This window comes from Heterocephalus glaber, unplaced genomic scaffold (assembly GCF_053883595.1).
Source record: "Heterocephalus glaber isolate CG9 unplaced genomic scaffold, H.glaber_assembly_v1.0 deba00001553, whole genome shotgun sequence".
Lineage (NCBI taxonomy): Eukaryota > Metazoa > Chordata > Mammalia > Rodentia > Bathyergidae > Heterocephalus > Heterocephalus glaber.
Window position 1 is genome coordinate 2177880 of NW_028258344.1, and position 13584 is coordinate 2191463.

Genomic DNA, 13584 nt, shown 5'->3' on the forward strand with positions numbered 1-13584 from the left:
CAGGGATCCTTGTGTAAGAATTGAAATAGATGAAAAGTACCTTCTCTTGACATACCAGGACTATTTCTGATTTCTGGCTTTCTGACTGTTTCTTATACAGGCCCAGCTCTTTCCAGCCAGGGGAACTTTGCATCTTAACACATTGTTCTTCCCCCAGGGCACCACGGACTGGGTGCTATTTGCACTGCAGTGAATCAGATGGTTTTCCAAGATAGGAGGCAGTGCACTAGGGATTGACCAATATTTAAAGAATGTGAATGAAAGTGTAGACAACTCACCATGGCTTATAATGGTTTACATTAATCCATTACTCCCTCCCAGGCCTGAAGATATATGGACATCTGATTATGCAAACTGGAGTTGTTTGTCCAGTGGCCGTGCCCCCACCCCCAGCCCAGGACATGCAAGCAGTCAATGTCAGATCAGGTCCTGGAGGCAGCTGTGAATCAGCCCAGGTACAACGTGCAGAAGGCCATGTTTGTAGGCAGAGCATTTAGATCTATGGAGTTTGCTTTTCAGACTGTATATTATCTTAAGTCATGTGCTTTACCTTTGACAGAAAGTTGTGGTATTCTGAGAACTTATCTGTGTATCAAGAGCTTTTCATTCTAGAGTAAATCATTCTCGAATTTATATTCTAGAATTAGAGCAGTTCTTAAACCCCTGATAAGTTAATCTCTTTAAATATTCTTTTCTTATTTTTTTTTTTTTTTTTTTTTTGGTACTGGGGATCGAACTTGGGACCTTGTGCTTGTGAGGCAGGCGGCGGATCCACTGAGCTAGATACCCGGCCCTTTAATGTTCTTACTTAGTAATACTAATACCAAATCCAAACACCTATTATTTACTCCTACCAGACTGTTACTGTTCTGAATATTCTAGATACTGTATATGTAGTAAAATCTTGAACTGTGAATAACTTGTTCTGCGAGTATTCTGCAAGATGAGCAAGTATTTCTAATAATTTTTAACTTGATAAATGAGAGACATCTTGCCATATGAGTGGTATATGACAACTGTTACATGATCACAACTGAACCAGTGGCACCTCTCTCTCTTCCTCCATCCCTCCCTCCTTCTTTCTCTGGCTATGGGATTGTGAGTAATCCTAATAGCAAGAGATTATGGAGGAGATCTTGTCTGCAGAGGAGGAGGAAAAAACAGAGGAATTCTTCACTTCAGGTGAGATTAGGGAGATGTGTAAAATGTGAGAAATGGTGCAGAATTTCATAGAAAAGCACCACCCAAATAAGGTTGTAACAGTGGAAGCAATGAATTTGTTTAAAGACAATGCAATGTCACGTTTCCATGAAATATTCAAAGGGTGGCAAAAGCAAGCATCATTGTATAGGTTCCTTGTTAAAGTTACACAAAAGAAAAAGATTCCATTGAGCCAGTAGGTAGCAGTGATTCCATTATTGATAGTAGTGATAGTGAGTCACCCTACATAATAACCCTCACACCAGACATAAAGGTTTTCAAAGGTAAGTGTAGGTTCATTTATTTTCTTTATATTTTGTATTCATTATTATTTTGTATTATGTTGTAATCATTTTTATGTGAATATTTTGGGGTTGTAGAATGATTCATCTGAGTTTCCATTATTTCTTATGGGAGAATTCACTTTGACATACAAGTGCTTTGGCTTACAAGCATGTTTCTGAAATGAATTATGCTCGCAAACCAAGGTTTTACTGTATATACTGAATATATTCTGGGTAAAGTAATTTGCCCTGAGTCCCACAGATACTAAGTAGTAAAATCACTTATGTAGACTACCATAGTCATGATACCCTTGAGATTGTGCAGTGTGTAGCCTGAAGAACTATAAGTGCAGCCCTTTATAACCTGACTGCCTTATGTAGATAACTTTTATAAATAGGTAGAAAAATTGAATTACCTGTGATAGTAGTTTGTTTTATAAGCTCACTTCCATGCATTAAAGGTATCTTTTAAAAATGTGTGGAGGAATATGATGCAAATTTATTTATTTTAAAACATCCATGTGAAAGCAGCAACTGCCATGTAAATAGAGAAGCTATTAAGTTTGCAAAAGAAAGATTACAATAACTATCTGTACTAATTTCTAATTTCTAATTTAGATGGACATCAGTTGCCTAGACTTAATACTTAACAAAATAACCAGCTTTGGGCCGGGGATTTAGCTCAGTGATTCCTCCGCCTGCCTTGGAAGAGCAAGGTCCCGAGTTTGATTCCTGGTCCCCCTGCCAAAAAAAAAAATTAGCTCTGTAATTTTGCAAATTATAGACTCACCTAGTATAACCCCAAATAAAAGCCAATTTGAAATATTTCAGCAAAGATTTACTTTAAGTCTTACCAATGTGTTAGATTTAGGGGATTCTTGGGTCCTTTTTAATAAAGTACAAGTTGTGGTTAAAAATCAGGCAAGAAGGGAATGGAATTAATATGAGAAAAATGAAAAAATGGAAACAAATTTTTTGTAAATAGGGAGGAGTGGAGGGATTGAAGAGAGGGCAGAGGGGTGGGGAAAAAATAAGAAACAAGATATATTATGTAAAGATACAAATTTCCAGTGATGAATCTCATTATATTGTATACCTGAATTGTACCAATAAAATAAAAAAAAAATTCAGGCAGCACTTGGAAATTCTCATGAAACAAAAGCAGAACACTTTATGAATGAAGGGAAACAGAATCTTCAAATTGTTTTACCAATTAAATATGTTTATTATTAGTTTATGTAGAATTTATATTACTAGAGTTTTATGAATGAGTGAACTGGCCAAAATGAAACTTTTTAAGCAGCTTTAGTTAAAAGCCAAAGTTTAATGATCTGGTAAAGAGTTACTTAAAAAATTAGTGAAGTATAATTAATTTTAATCTGACAGTAAGATGATGTGGTGCAGGTCTGTGCAATTAGGGTAATTATTTCTGTATTCATGAAGGGAAAGGCGATAGCTCTCAGTCTAAGCTGTGTGGCTCACTTGAATTCTGTTTTCTTAGAGCTCAAAGCAGTATTGAATGTGTCAGCAGGAATCAGGCTGCCAAAGGGGAGTCCTCTTTCTCTGACAACATAGTCACATTCCCTTGCTAATGTGTCTCTCTTTAGTTACAAAGTTAACTAGTAGAATGACAGCTTTGTCATTTTGAAGGCAGAGAGTTTTGTCTACATATTGACTTCTCTATCCCTAGAACCTGGTACCTGATATTAATAGGCGCTCTAAAAATCTTCACAAAATGAATGAAATACTGAGTGTTCTGACTGTACACTGTACGTACTCAAGAGGCATAGTGCTCATATGTTTCTACACAACTTTACTATATGTGACATCTTCTATTGAATTGGGCCCATTTTATATTGTGCCTTGAGTTCCATCTGATGATGACCATGTTCATTTCTTGATTACAACAATTATAATTTTATCTGTTGACTAAAGCTCAAGGACCATGAGACATCTGTGAAAATCACTGCAGTATAGAGTATAAACCAAGGAGTATTTTTATCTTATGAAACTATGCTAAGATTGTAATATCAGAAGACAGGCATTCCTTTAAAGAAGATGTCAAAATCTGTTCAGTCTACCATAACTGAGTACATCAGATTGGGTAAATTATAAACAACAAATTTATTGCTCACAATTATGGAAGCTTGGAATCCTGAGATTAAGACACCAGCAGATTTAGTGTCAGGTGTGGGCTCCTTCCTCATTGATGGAACCTTCTGTGTGGTCTCTCATGGCAAAATGGGAGAGGAATCTGGGACCTCTTGTATAAGGGTACTGGTTTCTTATGTTTAGGAACCTAATCACCTCTCATAGATCCTACATGCTAACGCTGTATTCAACATGTGAGTTTGTGAAGAATATAAACATTTACACATTAGCAGAGAAATTTTCCTTCTTTTAGCTAAGAGCATTTTATTGATATAAGAAAAACAAAGTATGATATTCATGGCATGATGGCCAAGTTAGCATTATCAGATTAGCTATAATTGAGTTTTCATATTTTATGCTATTAAATTGTCCAAACCAACCCTTAATATTAATATACAGCAATAGACCTCAAGATAAAATCATAATTCATTTCACTACGACTTCAGTTGTTGGATATAATTTGTGCATTTTGTGGCCATTCTGAAAAGTGCCTATTTTATAGATGATGACAGAGGCACACAGACAGTGTGAGGGGCTCAGGCATTAACTGTTAGATGTAAACTCAAGAGTCACGCTTCCATGTATTGTGTTCTTTCTATTGTGCAGATCCAGAAGTACAACATAGTCATCCATTAACAAACCTGAGGTAACTAGAAAGTCTTAGTGAAATATAATACATCTACATATATGTATCCACTCCTGTAAAATTTCTTCCTTGTCAGTTCAGCTTTGGGATCTAAAGAAGGAAGCCTGTGTGCTCATCTCACGTCAGGAACAACATCATTTTTTTTTTTTTTTTTAATGCTAGGAATTAATCCCAAGGCCTTGGCATACCAGGCAAGTATTCTGTCACTGAGCTGCACCCCCAGCCCAGCATAACAGCGTTTCTCAATCTTCAATTTCTGTCATCTGTTCACACTCACTCTTATAAGAAGAGTGATTAGGGCCGGGGATTTAGCTCGGTGGTTTCGCCGCCTGCTGCGCAAGCACAAGGACCCGAGTTGGATCCCTGGTACCAAAAAAAAAAGAAGAGTGATTAATGCCAAGGTAGGCAACAATTAGTGGCCACTTTTGGATACTTTTCTATAGTCTGTAATAGACTGTGCCGTTCTGCCAGACAGTGATTGTGGGGTCACAATTTACTGTGGTGGTTAATGGTCCAATTATACAATGCTTGGTGGTTTTACAAATACTGAAAAGAATTTGCATGAAATATATAGGTTCTTGGGATCTCACATCCTCAGCTGAGGAGATTTGTATAAATATGATAGATTTCTAGAGTTGATGTTGACATCTGTATTGTTAATACATTTTCAAACCAAAGAAAGTTGGATGGAAGAGTTATGAAGAAAAAATATTGATGATGGTAAGAAACGTTTTCAAACAAAACGGAAATAGTATTCTAGCAATGAACCTAATTAAGTAGAAAATGGAAACTCAGTGGATTTCTTTCCTGTACAAACAGTGAAAACTATAAAGAATGAGATACTGTGCAGTTTTTGAAATTTGGTAACATAGCATTCTTACAGCCTAGTCAAGGAGGCCCAGCCTATCTGTCGAAAAGAGGAAATTACTGAGTAGCTGATTCTTTGGCTCCATAGTCTGTGTTTGAGGAGAATGTGGGTAGTGAGGTTTGGTAATATGTAATGTTTTTATAAACTAGTTATATGTGAACTGTACCTGGAATAGGCCATGTTTGTTCTAGGGTAGAAGCATCTATGATGTTCTCATCCTGTTCTCCATGGGTGCCTCCCTCAGCATCCTCTTTGGAAGCCACGGGTAGGCTGTGGTTCTAGCCTCTGATGCACAACATTTGACTAGGGTTCTCTGGGCTACATCAGGTTATGCTCACCCCCTCCCCCATATACACAGTGGTATCTTCATTCACAAACTAAATTCTTTCCATGATTCTGGTTGTAGAATTTGTTCCACAATTCTATGTGCTTGAATTTTGGTTGCAACCAGAATCATGGAACAAATTATGTGAAACCAAACTGGCTCAGGTTAAGGGCTTAATCTAGGTTAAGAACTTGACAAGCCAGGTCAGGAGAAAACAATGAGTTTGACAGTCTGGGCCATAGGACACCACCCCCAGGTGATAAGCAAAGGAGAGTAACTTGGAAAAATCACAGTTCCCAATTGTATGGATGGTGGACGGTAAAGGGTAGAAGCAGAAACCAACTGGGAATTCAGAATTATAAAATATATTATGTTCTTGAATTACATTAATAGTAGCAATGCTACTAAAATAAAAGAGAATGAAAAAAAGAGAATGAAAAAGAACATCAGAGTGTTGTTTAGGACCTATGATAACAGGGTAGTCTTCTCTTACTTTTGGGGGGACCGTAGGGAGTGACTTTCAGGGTACATTGTCAGGTAAATCATCAGTTTGTTTTGCAATTGTAGTTGGGTTTAGGGAAAAAAGGGTGTGTGTGTGTTAAGTCACCTCCAAAACATTGTTAACTAGAGGCACCTGGGTTAAAATGAACACCGAATATGTGTTTTACAAGGAGTTGCATTTTGTGTTCATGGCTCTTGGCCTAACATTTTCCCCTACCTCTAACAAAAAAATGCATCATTCTTTTAAATGAGATTGATAATGGATCCCTAACAGTAAGTACTTCAGTGGTAGGACCTTCATTGCTTCTGGAATCTATACTTCTTTCTTTGAATCACAGACAAAATCACATACTTGTGGTTTGCTTGGAGTTAATATTTAAGGAAAGTTTGGCTTTTACTTCACATTTCTTCTACTATTAACTGAAGAATTTTTTAACTAAAAAAAAAAATAAGCAAAAATTATCTGTGAGCCTGGGAACCAGAGAGTGAATATATCTGTTTTCTCATAAGTCTAAAATACTGGTTTTACAAATACTCAGTGTCGAGTTTTCACCACATAGTTGGCTAAAATTTTCCATGTTTGTAGTGGAACTGGAAGTCTAAGTAAAACTACATCACTTTCTTTCCATGGGAAGGATAATATTTAGTTTTATCTTTTGTGATTAAATGAAGTTCTGATGTGCATTGAAAATAATAAGAGGGCATAGAAATCTGCAGCTGAGCAGTAGACCTGGAAATGTTGAGGTTCTGATATTTTGAAGCAAGCTGACATAGCAAATATTATACTAATTCATTCAGCATTTTTTGACAACCTGCTCTGAGCCAGACATTTTCTGTAAGCTTAGGATACAACAGTACACGAAGAGACAGAAAGTTCTGTGCTCATGATGCTTATGTATCAGATGAAGCAGAGAATACAGAAGAAAAATATATGGAGTATCTCTAAAGGTAAAAAGTGCGATAGAAGAAAGTGAAGCGGGGGGATAGATAGAGGGCTCAGGTAGCAGCTGAAGAGAGGGCGGTGGACATAGTTCTGCGTGGCCCTTGTGTGGGCTAGGTGGGGCTATGCAGCTTGGTGAAGTGATGGCTATCATGACCGTGATGGTCACCTTATATAAAACCCTTCCTCAACAACTAGAGAAGAGGTTCTGCTACTGGCCTTGAAGAGATGAGCTGCCATTTAGAAAGGCCAGTGCGGAATGGGACTGTGAGCAGCTTCTGAGAGAAAGAGAATGACTCCTGCTTACATTCAGCTGGAAAATGGTGGTTCAGTCCTCCAGCTTCCACTGTGAGGTAATAAATGGGCGTAACTTTAGGCTGCAGAGTCTGTGACCCACGAACAGCAACCTAACACACCAGGAACAGGGAAAGCCTCACTAGAATGTTTGGGTCAGACTGGACAGGGCAGGGATGAGCCTTGTAGCTTTCTGCGGGAAGGCACATTCCAGGCCGAGAGAGAAACCCATACAGCAGTGCCTGGCAGGTGTGGAGGAACAACCCAGAGGGCAGCACGCAGTTTAGTAAGTGAGTGCAGAGGCAGTGTCCAGTGATGTGATCAGAGAGCGCTCTCAGAGTCAGAGTGGAAGGGCCATCCTAAGTTTTGGCTTTTGCTTGAAGGTAATAGGACGTTAGAGTGGTACCTCAGTTCGTGACCTTTATTCTCTCCATGATTCTGGTCACAAACTGAGTTGGATGAGAACCGAATCAAATTCAGTGGTTAGGTTCAGTGTTGACCTTATGGAGAAATTTGATTTGATTCTCCCGTTTAGTTTGCGACCAGTCTGAGGGAGAGAATTGAGTTCGTGAAGCAGTGCACCACTGTATTTGTGAGTGGTATGACCTTGGTTTTAATAATATCTTCTGAGGCGGCTCTGCTGAGATGACTGCAGAAGCAAGAGGGTATTTATGAGCAAGAGAGTACTGTCGCTGAGACCCTACGTGACAGCAGCTTGGGCCAGGATCCACTTGGTTTTCAAAATACTTTGGAAAAAAGAATGTATGGGATTTAATGACAACATGGGCGTACGGTGTAATGAAAAGAAAAAAGTAGAGAGTCTCTCGCCAAAGCAACTGGGAGAAAGGTGTTGACAGTAACTGGTAGAGAAGAGTGTGTGGTGAGGAGTTTGGGAGGAGGTTCAGAAGTGCAGTTGGGGAAGCTGATGCCAGGCACATGGACGCCTTGATGTGGCCATCAGATGAGCCAATTTGGAGTTCAGTGAAGAAGATGGACAGGAGACACAGGTGAGGGAGTCATTAGAGCATGCATGGCTTCCAAAGCCATGGTTCCCTCAGTGCAGCTAGGCAAGAGGAGGGTTCAGGAGCAGACCCTTGGTACTCCAGTAAAACATTTTCAGTCGTTTTATCTCAGTGTTCTTGTTTCACTATAAGCTTTTGTTCGATGTTTGGTTTGATGTAAAGGTGTTTCCTCTTACTCTCAGGAACTTCAGCTCACTTTAAAATATTTCATTTCTGTTCAGTCCCCATATTATATACTGGATTCTGGAGTTGAGGGCATGAAGCTAGAGGAGAAACCCTTGTATATATATAGTTCTTTATTAAAGAGATCTAAACTTCCTTCACTGGACTCATGTCTCAGTATCTCTATGAAAGTTTTCCCAACTCACCAATTTTTTGTGATCTTTACACTTTGAATACATTTTTCCTTTTTTATTGTTAAATAAAGCTGTCATAAAGAAAAGCATATTAGGTTTATATGCATAATTCAACAAATAAATATCAAGCCATTATTAGGATAACCAGTAAAAAATAATGCATTGGATTGGTCACTTTTGTGATAATCATGTACCTGCTTTGCATTAAGCTTTGTTGCATCTGTAAATGCTATAGTTTAATTTTGTCTAGGGACATTAAACAAATTAAGTCACAAGAACATCTTTGTACTCTTTGACTGAATCCGTCGATATGGCATCCATGGGTACACAGGGCTAACTGTATTTCATCCTCAAGTTTATTACGGTAGAATAGGGAGGCAATCTGTGTTTTTTCAAAATGAGGCTTAAAGAATCCCCACTACTAGCTGGGTATATTTTGCTGCATTTCTTCAATTATACACAGTAAACAAATAACACACAAAAATAGGAGGGTGGACTGCAGATGATAAAAGCATTTGAAGGAGGTGAGAGATTACTCTTTGGACCCCACTGCAATCTACATTGACTAGTATATTTGTAGCTAGATACTTGATGGTAGGAATGGGGAGAATCAAGTCCTTCAAAAGGAAAGGCTTCTGCCCATGACCAGGTCTATTTTTATCAAAGTAACCTCTTTAGTTCATCAGTTTCTCTTGGGACTAATTATGTAATTATTCATATAGCCTAACAATTATTTCATAACACTGTCTCAGTCCTTTTTCATTTTTCTACATAGTATTATCAAATGAGATATTTAATCTCATACTGAGTTGCCACAGCTGATAGATAATTCTCCAAGCAATCCCCTTTTTAAAAGAACCGCCCAGAAAATGATAGAAAATCTTTGAGAACTTCGGAACTGAAATAGACATTCAAATCCTCTCTTGTTCCAAAAAGGATTCCACGCAGTGACCTGTGAGGGGTAGATTAGTAGTTTGCCTACTCTGAGTTATGGAGCAAGATAGCCAGGCTGGCCTTGTGACATAGGACAGCAGCAGTAGGGTGAGGGAGGCAGCAACGTTTCATTATGTGTACTCTTATTTCAGTGTTAGAAGTCCAGAGTAACCATCTACTTGAGCTACTGCAGGGAGTTTGGGCTCAGGTCTGCCCAGCAGATGTATAGTGCTTTTTTTTTTTTTTTTTTTTAACAGACTTCATTTGAGTGGTTTCAGTTTTCTTATGCCTGAATATAATATCTGTTTTTTCCCCCTTTGGAGTTACTATATGTGCCTTTTTGGCATTTACATAGTTACTATTCCTGATCTGAAGATTACATTTTAATTAACTTTCCTTAAACTTGTTTTGTATCCTTTGAGAAGAACACATTGGGTTTTTTTTCCTCTCTTATTTTCTCCATGCTTCATACTGTTTTGTATGTTTTTCAAAGCATGGCATTTTCACTGCTCTTTTGAAGTTGAGTGAATCAACTGTGCTCTTATGTGCCGCAAGTTAATTCTTTTCATTTTAGGGTGCACCAGGCCTGATGAGGGCCAACCCAGGTAGTATGAAGCATCCTCTTGTATGTAGAACACTTGTTCAGCCATCTTGAACCACCCATGGGAGACACTCTGCTTCCAGCTGTGATCAGCATGTGGTCTGTAGAAGAAAGGACAAATACTTCCAGATCTCATGTTTCAGGATAAAAATTAGCAACTTCCCAACACTCATGGAAAACTTTGCTTGCATTTTGTATTGTGCAGTTAGTGTAACCAGTTGCTTATTTTTTATTTCTTTTGTGCTGGGAAGTTTGTTTTGAAAGTATATTGGATATCACACAGTGTTTTAGTCTAATCAAAGTCAGGAGTTGGCAAAATTGTGGCCTTTGGGCCAAATCCAGATCACTGTTTTGTAAATAAAGTTTTATTGGCACATAGATGAAATTGATAATTTCTGCAGTGACTGCAGCTGGTTTCACACTATATTGCCTGCAAGGCATAAAATATTTACTCTTTGGCCCTTTATGAAAAATGTTCCAACTTCTGACCTAGAATACATAATTTTTAACTACAATATTTAGTCATTGAACAGTTTTGGAATAATTGCTATTTTAGTTTTTAAAATTTGTGAGGACAAGTCCCTCAGTAAGATAGAATGGTTTAAAATGATTAAAATTTAAATGTTTTTAGGCTTGGTACCATTTAAATTTTTAAAGTTTATTAAAACATGTTTAACTTAAGGATGATATGGAGAAATGGAAAATAGAATCAAGTCAGACTAAAGGAGAACACTGACATTTTATGTAAAATGAACTATTAAGTTCCATTATTATCAGAGAGCTTCATAACATTTAAAACTATAAACTTCACGCCAGAGAAACTATTCGGTATTTATACATGTGTGTCCTATTTATTTCATTGAAGAGTATGGCCTCAGTGTGCATCCATTTAGCTATAAATGTCTCTATTTTCTCATTCTTTATGGCTGAGTAGTACTCCATTTTATTTAAAAAAAACACACATCTTCATCCAGTCTCCAGTTGATGGGCAATTGGGCTGTTTGCCAGTTTTAGCTATTACAAACTATAAACATAGATGCACAGTATAAATAAGAATCAACATGTATAATTGATAATGTGAAATAAGATAAGGTCTAAAGGGGTAGGGGAAATAAGGGTTGGGGAAAGGAAAGAAGGGAAAGGAAAAATAGGAGAAAAGGAAAAAATGGAAACAAAGCTTTTGTAAATAGGGTGTGGTGGAGGGGTTGAAGGGATGGCAGAGGAATGAGGAAAAAATAAGAATAAGAACCAGAATATATTATGTAAAGGTACAAATTTCCAATGATGAATGTCATTATATTGTATACCTACAATGTACCAATAAACTTAATGAAAAAAAAAACTACAACCTTCGTGAGGGCATAATTCACTTGCCTTATGAGGTCTTCCTTATAAATTGCCCCAAGGAGACATGTTTATGGCCTAAGTGAAGGTTAGATTTGCTTTGAATAAAATCAAATCAAAGCTTAGTTTGCTCAGGTTCACATGCTGATATAAGTACATGTATGTGTGTTTCCTTCTGTGAAGAGTTCAATGTTTTTCTGATAGTTACATTTTTTCCTTTAAGTTTATTGATACATTTTAGGTATACAGAACAGTTACATTCATCATGGAACTTGTACCTTTACATTATGTATCTTGGTTCTTATTTTTTACATGTTCCCTTGCCCTCCCTTCAACCCCTCTACCCTTCCCTATTTACAGAGACTTTGCTTCCATTTTTTCCTTTTCTCATATTTTTTACATTTTTATACTCACGCAGAGTTTACTTAAACTGATGTTCAGTGTTGTGTATACTTTTAGTTGTCTACTTGTGTGTTGGTGTAATAATGACAGATCCCTGCTCTCCTGGAGCTCTTTCTGTCCCAACCTGTGCTGTCATTGCAGGGTATCATCACACAGCCTGGAGCCCTGAGCTCTGGGTATTATTGCATATTGTTCTCTCACTGTCACTCTAGGGGGTAAAGTAGAACGCAGGGCTCAGTGTGAGGAAGCCTACATTTTTAGTTGGAATGGCCTGTCTTTCTTTGCTCTCCAAAGCTGGTAAATGCAGGCCACTGAGGGATGCTGTTCAGTGTCTCAGAATCTAATTACTGCTTGATTTATTTACTGTATGGCCAAGAGCAAGTTCGCTACCATGAAAGCATAGTCAGCTAGTGTCCCTGCCATGTAGCCTAGTTATGAATGGCTTGGGATGCTCTGTTTCCCTCAGTGGACCTGACAGTGTGTCCCTGCCCCTTGCTCCCAGAGCACTGAGTGGATGAGCTCACAGTCCCTTCAGGAAGCTCTTCCAGGGCAGCCTGGAGACTAGTTCCCAAGGCTCCTTGAAAGGAGCCAGATTCACTCATGTACTGGTATACATGTGTGCACACAGAGCACACTTCTGAAGCTGGGTGCAAGGATTTTCAGCGAGCCCACTCTCCTGTATTTCCTGAACATTGCGAACTTTTAGACTACTTTCTTTTCTTAAGGCATATTACTTCTAATATTATTTTTTATTTTAAATGTTTTTCTTAATTTTTTATTTCTTGTAAAGCTATGACCCAACCTTAAAGATTCAAATTTTCTAAAACACACTTTTAAATCATTGTTTGCCATTTTCTCACCTCCCTTCATCTTTCAGTCACTTTCTTAAGTCCCTGGGAAGCCCTGGCAGCTTGGAGAGAGACCTGTGGTTTCTGGATTCTAGGAATTGCTTTGGGGTTCACCGCCAGCATGTGCCTTATGCTACTCTTACCAGTTGATGGCCTGCTGAAGGTTAGTGATTTCTCTGTAGGTTTTTTTCTGCATGATAAAGCGGTGGCAGTCCTGTCTATTTCATGGTTTGGTTGCGAGGGTGAAATGATGACTGTCTTCTAGCATGGGGCCAGGCACGTTTAAAATATTTCGTAAAGGCCAGGTGTTCCTAAGGCCCCACTGGATAAAGGTCACTCTGAGTTTGCATTGCTTTTCTTCTTTTAGTGTTCAGGGGCCACGCCACCCTGCATTGCTTTGAGTGGTCCTGTGCAGGGACCCTGGGAACAGCTGGCCCCATGGAGAGGGTATTTTGTCATGAACATGTTTTAGAATTGTCTCTATGTGGCCTTTTCTTGTTTTTAAAATTCTGTATAGACAAGACACCCCCTTAGTAGTTTCAGGGGCCTGGCTCTCAACTCCCCTCCTCCTTTGAAAGTATGAAGTAGTTACTGTGACAATTACTTTTAAGAAACCTAGTGCAGTTAATTTAAGGTAAATTCATAAGAGCTAGTCATACAGTCAACTTCAGATTGTTTTAAAAATAGTCTTTGAGGGCCCGCCCACCCCTTCGGCTCGGCTCGGCTCGCAGTTCGGCTCCCTGGTGCGAAGGCCGCACATCGCTCTCCTCGATGCCGCCCGTTTCCCACCCAAAGCGCCCACGCCCGCCGCCCGTGCCCCAGCCCGGGAGTCGTTGCGGCCGCACGGAGACCTTGCGCCAGTCGCGACC

General features: G+C 38.7%; 1 pseudogene across 1 annotated transcript in view; it reads left to right on the forward strand.

The window, feature by feature from the left end:
- Positions 1 to 1124: 1124 nt before the first annotated feature.
- The window catches only part of LOC147824116 (heterogeneous nuclear ribonucleoprotein F-like), a 28046-nt pseudogene continuing 15586 nt past the window's right edge, over positions 1125 to 13584 (forward strand). Inside the window, exons 1-2 of the transcript XR_015442700.1 lie at positions 1125 to 1182; positions 13403 to 13575. The product of XR_015442700.1 is annotated as a heterogeneous nuclear ribonucleoprotein F-like (transcript). The remainder of the gene's footprint in view (positions 1183 to 13402; positions 13576 to 13584) is intronic.